The sequence below is a fragment of the Amblyraja radiata genome, chromosome 4, assembly GCF_010909765.2.
Source record: "Amblyraja radiata isolate CabotCenter1 chromosome 4, sAmbRad1.1.pri, whole genome shotgun sequence".
In the NCBI taxonomy this organism is placed as follows: Eukaryota; Metazoa; Chordata; class Chondrichthyes; order Rajiformes; family Rajidae; genus Amblyraja; species Amblyraja radiata.
In genome coordinates this window covers 83,427,779-83,433,138 of record NC_045959.1, presented here as the reverse complement: position 1 = coordinate 83,433,138, position 5,360 = coordinate 83,427,779, and the positions used below count along the sequence as shown (strand labels likewise).

At 48.6% G+C, this 5,360-nt stretch overlaps 1 pseudogene; it reads right to left on the bottom strand.

The window, feature by feature from the left end:
• Nucleotides 1-403: 403 nt before the first annotated feature.
• On the bottom strand, nucleotides 404-3,846 carry LOC116972579 (annotated as a pseudogene).
• Nucleotides 3,847-5,360: the final 1,514 nt, after the last annotated feature.

Here is a 5,360-nt window from a genome sequence, read left to right as displayed (position 1 = left end):
ACACCCCAGTTCTGTGTCTGTGAGTAGAATGGAACGTCTTAACATTGTTGCGATTAAAAGTTCAGGATAATAAGAGGAAAAGCACATATTGGGTATTAATTTGATGATTCCAAGCTATCAACGTGAACCATTTTTATGGGCAGCTCATGTTGGAAGCATTGTCATTCATTGTAGTAAAGCTCCATGGTAATGTGGGATAATGCACTAACTAGTGTTTAATTAGCTGGATTATGCAAAGGGTTCTTCTGTTTGTGCATTAACCATCTGATTAATCCAACAAAGGCAGCATTTCTCGCATTTATTGCAATAATTCCACAGTGTGAAATATACATCTACTAGATGCGCTGGGATGCATCCTCAGTGATGTAACCTGGGGTCATCGGGTGTTTCGGGTTTCACAACATCAGACACCCTCACCCAGGCGACCCATCCGGGGTTGATCAAGCCCAGACTTGCGTCCCAGCAACAACCACCCACGGATCAGCCCTCTTAATCCAAAGCCACCTAGTGGCTTTCTCTGCGTCTTCGCTTGCGGATTGAATGGCCCTCTTCTCTGCCAACCCCGTAATGCCAAACTGGTTGAGGACTTTGCAGAGTGAGCGTCCTGCAAAGCCTCTACAGCCCACCTCTATGGGCTCATAGTATGTCTTCCAGCCTCTGTCCTGGCACATCTCCACCAGTTCCTGGTACTTTGCGCATTTCCTCTCATTACCCTCTTCAATACGCTCTTCCCAGGGAACTGATTTGAGTATAGCAGGGAGGTTCTACTGCAGTTGTACAGGGTATTGGTGAGACCACACCTGGAGTATTGTGTACAGTTTTGGTCTCCAAATCTGAGGAAAGACATTCTTGCCATAGAGGGAGTACAGAGAAGGTTCACCAGACTGATTCCTGGATGTCAGGACTTTCATATGAAGAAAGACTGGATAGACTCAGCTTATACTTGCTAGAATTTAGAAGATTGAGGGGGGATCTTATAGAAACTTACAAAATTCTTAAGGGGTTGGACAGGCTAGATGCAGGAAGATTGTTCCCGATGTTGGGGAAGTCCAGGACAAGGGGTCACAGTTTAAAGATAAAGGGGAAATCCTTTAGGACCGAGATGAGAAAAACATTTTACCAGCTGCCAGTCAGTGGCTGAGTAGAGGAGGCCTATCCTTGTTTTTGGTTGTGGTCGAGGCTTCTCTCCAGCTTTGACAAAAGTGATTGATTTCTTTGGGGCGTAGTGGTGTTTGCTGTTACAGGTGGCAGTGACTATGCTCTCAGCAACCACCTTGAGCACCTGGTCATGGCGCCACCGATAGCGACCTTCCCCAAGGGACTTTGGGCAGCTGCTGAGGAGATGTTCTAATGATCCTCTTCCAGAGCAAAGTGGGCAGGAAGGTGGCTCGCTCTTGCCCCAGACGTGGAGGTTTGCTGGGCTTGGTGGGGCATCGTAGACAGCTTGGACAAGGAACCAGATGCGCTGGAAGTCTGCCTGCATGATGTTTGACCAGGTAATCCTGCGCTGCGGTATACTCACACGCTCTTCCTCCACACCTGCTCGGACCTCTTCCTGGATTAGATGGTGTCTCTCCTTGCCCCAAACCCGCTCTGCCAGTTGCCATGACTCCCACCAATGCCTTTTGCCTTAGGCGTGACTCTGCCACCTCCAGTGCTTTCTCCGCCCTCCATTTCCTCCCTGTTCTCACCTCGATGCCAGCCGATGACACCTTCTGGTCACTGGAGTCCCTGTACTGCAGAGCTTCTCTTGTTCGCGCCACCATAAACTCTTCCGTGAGGCCACTGAATGAGAGCTGCAAGATGTTACTGGTCCCATACAGTGCAGCACTGTTGAGGCTGCGGGGAAGGCCAAGCCACCTGCGGAGAAAGCCCCTAATCTTCCTTTCGAGGGACTCAACTGTGGTCAAGGGAACAGCGTAAACCAGCAGAGGCCATAGGACTCGGGGCAGGATGGAATGCTGATAGATCCAGGCCTTGAATCTGCCAGGCAGACCTGACTTGTCGACTTTGGTGAGCCAGGCTTCAAGATCTTCGATAGACTTTTGAATGGCGGCAGAGTCTTTCAGAGTTGCGTCAAAAACCTTCCCCAAATTCTTGACAGGTTGCTCAGTAATGGAGGAAATGGCAGTTCCGGATAGTAAGAAGTGGAATTTGTCAGTCACCTTCCCCTCCTTCAGCACCATGGACCTTGACTTTGTTGGCTTGAAACTCATCCTTGCCCAGGTGATAAGTTTCTCAAGACCTTGTAGGATTCACCTACTTCCTGGGACCGATGTTGTGGTGATGGTAAGGTCGTCCATAAAAGCTGTTATTGGGGGCTGTCGTACACCAGACTTGGTTAGGGGGCCTCTGCATTCCACCTCGGCTGACTTGGCCACCATGTTCATGGCAAGAGCAAAAAGAATAACAGAAATGGTGCAGCCCGTTATTTATTATTCCTTTTCCAAGCCGATGCCAGTCTGATGTTTCTGACCCAGAAGTCACCCTCAGCCTGAAATTATGGTAATAATCCAGGATCACGACCTTGACCTTGCTGGGAACATGGTGTTGGTGTAGTGCAAGCTCAACCAGTTTGTGCGGTATGGACCCATAGGCATTGGCGAGGTCCAACCACAAAACAACTAGGTCGCCTCTGTTTTCATGGGCTTCTCTAATGAGCTGCGTAACTACTCCAGTGTGCTCCAAGCAGCCGGGAACTCCTGGCATCCCACCCTTCGGCACTGAGGGGTCGATGTAGCTGTTTTTGAGGAAAAACTCAGTTAATCTTCAGGAGACAATGCTGAAAAATACCTTCCCTTCGATGCTCAGCAGCGAGATTGACCGAAACTGATTGATGTTCTTTGAGTTTTCCTCTTTCGGGATCCAAACTCCCTCAGCGTACCTCCAGTGGTCAGCAACTCTCCCCCTTCGCCATACCACCTTCAAGATCTTCCATAGGTGTCGAAGGAGCTCTGGGCAGCGCTTGTACACTATGTATGGTACGCCACTAGGGCCTGGAGCAGAGGCTGAGCATGCCGCCTTGATGACCTCCTCAACCTCCTTCACACTCGGCTCCCTCACATTGAACTCTGTTGTTGGGGGGGCTGGGCTGATGGGAGCTTTGTTGGGTTCGAGCTCCTGTTCCCTCATTGGATCGCTCAGGGTGTCATGGAGGAAGCGATTTACTTCATCTGTTGAGCACATGAGGCGGCAACTGCGCTTGTCCCCAAGTAATCGCCTGTTAAAGCCAAAGGGATCGGAAATGAATGCAGCTCGCTTCCTTGCTCTCTCTCTCTTCCTCTTCTCCTGTACCACTCTGCTCTGCAGAGGGTCATAAGCCTTTTCCTTAGGATGTTTCGTAGGTCGGCCAAGGCTTGCTTCTCCTCTTCGGTAGATGTCTTGTACTGGTTTTTGAGGGTCCGAAGCTCCAGCTGCAGTTGATGTATTTTGGTGGCCCTGCGGTTCATGGTGTAGGTGGTGGACTTGGTGTTACCTTTCCCGCGATGGCCAAATCTTTCAGAGGCATAACTGACTATGATGGCAGTCATTGTTTGGAGTCGGCGATCTACATCACCTTTGGCTGTGGCTTGAATGATGTTGGTCACGTCTTTGTCAAACTGCAGCCATTCATTCCGGTTGCTGGCTGGGGGCCACTCAATCCGTTGCTGTGGAACTACTCTGCAGGGGTTGGGAGATTCTAGTGCGTGGAGGGACTGGGCTCTGTGGGGTGAGTCCTGGCCGGGCTCCTCCTCCGTCTCACCAGGTTCAAGGCCTGCGTGCTACACCTTTTTCTCCTTCTCCGAGCATTTCATTCTTGCCAGATGGATTTTTAGGCGACGGTGGTTCTTACACAGCTTTCCACAAATGCATCTTATACTCATAGTCAGGTGGTTTGCGTGGGTCAATAACCCTTGGTCCGTACTATTGGAGATCTCATCCTCCCCCCCTCTCGGGATCTCCTGGGGGTATTTTTCATTCGGCCTTTCTGTAACGATTGTTGGGTGGCTTTCGTACGAAAGACACAGACTGGGGTTCTAACCCAGCCTGTCCCGGGTGCTGTCTTTCCGTGCCATCAACTGTCTCTCCAGTAGTCACCAAACTATTCTTGGTTGTCACACAGTCTATTCCTAGGTGTCACTGGCTGAGCCAGACTCCAGTGTGAAAGATACATCTTCTAGATGCACCGGGATGCATCCTCAGCATTTCTCACAATTATTGCAATAATTCCACAGAATACATCATCCTGATATTAAAAGACTGCAGATGGTGATGTTTCTTTGCTTTTGAGGAAAAGTTGGGTGCAAGACTATTACCCTATTTATGGCTCGGTGCAACTAATTATCATCAACTTAATCAACTGATTATTTTTGTGGCTAGCAGCTTAGTGGTGCTCGGTGACACCATAACATGGATAAAAGAATTATTTAGCCCAAGTTCATTAAGCAAATCTGCGAAAGTGAACTATTGCACTAGAGGGATGGCATGATGGCATAGCGGTAGAGTTGCTGCTTTACAGTGCCAGAGACCCGGGTTCGATCTTGGCTACTGGTGCTGTCTGTACGGAGTTTGTACGTTCTCCCTGTGACCCGTGTAGGTTCTCTCTGGGTACTCCAGTTTACTCCCACACTTCAAAGACAGACATGTTTGTAGGTTAATTGGCTTTGGCAAAATTGTAAATTGTCCCTAGTGTGTGTAGGATAGTGTTTGTGTTCGGGGATCACTGGTTGGTGCGGACTCAGTGGGCCGAAGGACCTGTTTCTGAGCTGTAGTAGTAGATTTTAGTAGTAGTAGTAGAAGTAGATTTTCAAAGTCTACAGAGAGATTTAGGCCATTTGGAAGAGTGGGCTGAAAGATGGCAGATGGAGTTTAATGCTGATAAGTTTGAGGTGCTACATCTTGGCAGGACAAATCAAAATAGGACGTACATGGTAAATGGTAGTGAGTTGAGGAATGCAGTTGAACAGAGGGGTCTAGGACAGTTCTAACCCAGCCTGTCACCTGCACAGTTCCCTGAAGGTGGAATCTCATGTAGATGGGGTGGTAAAGAATGCTTTTGGTGTGCTGGCCTTTATAAATCAGAGCATTGAGTATAGAAGTTGGGATGTAATGTTAACATTGTACAAGGCATTGGTGAGGCCAATTCTGGAGTATGGTGTACAATCGCCTAATTATAGGAAGGATGTCAACAAAATAGAGAGAGTACAGAGGAGATTTACTAGAATGTTGCCTGGGTTTCAGCAACTAAGTTACAGAGAAAGGTTGAACAAGTTAGGTCTTTATTCTTTGGAGCGCAGAAGGTTAAGGGGGGACTTGATAGAGGTCTTTAAAATGATGAGAGGGATAGACAGAGTTGACGTGGATAAGCTTTTCCCATTGAG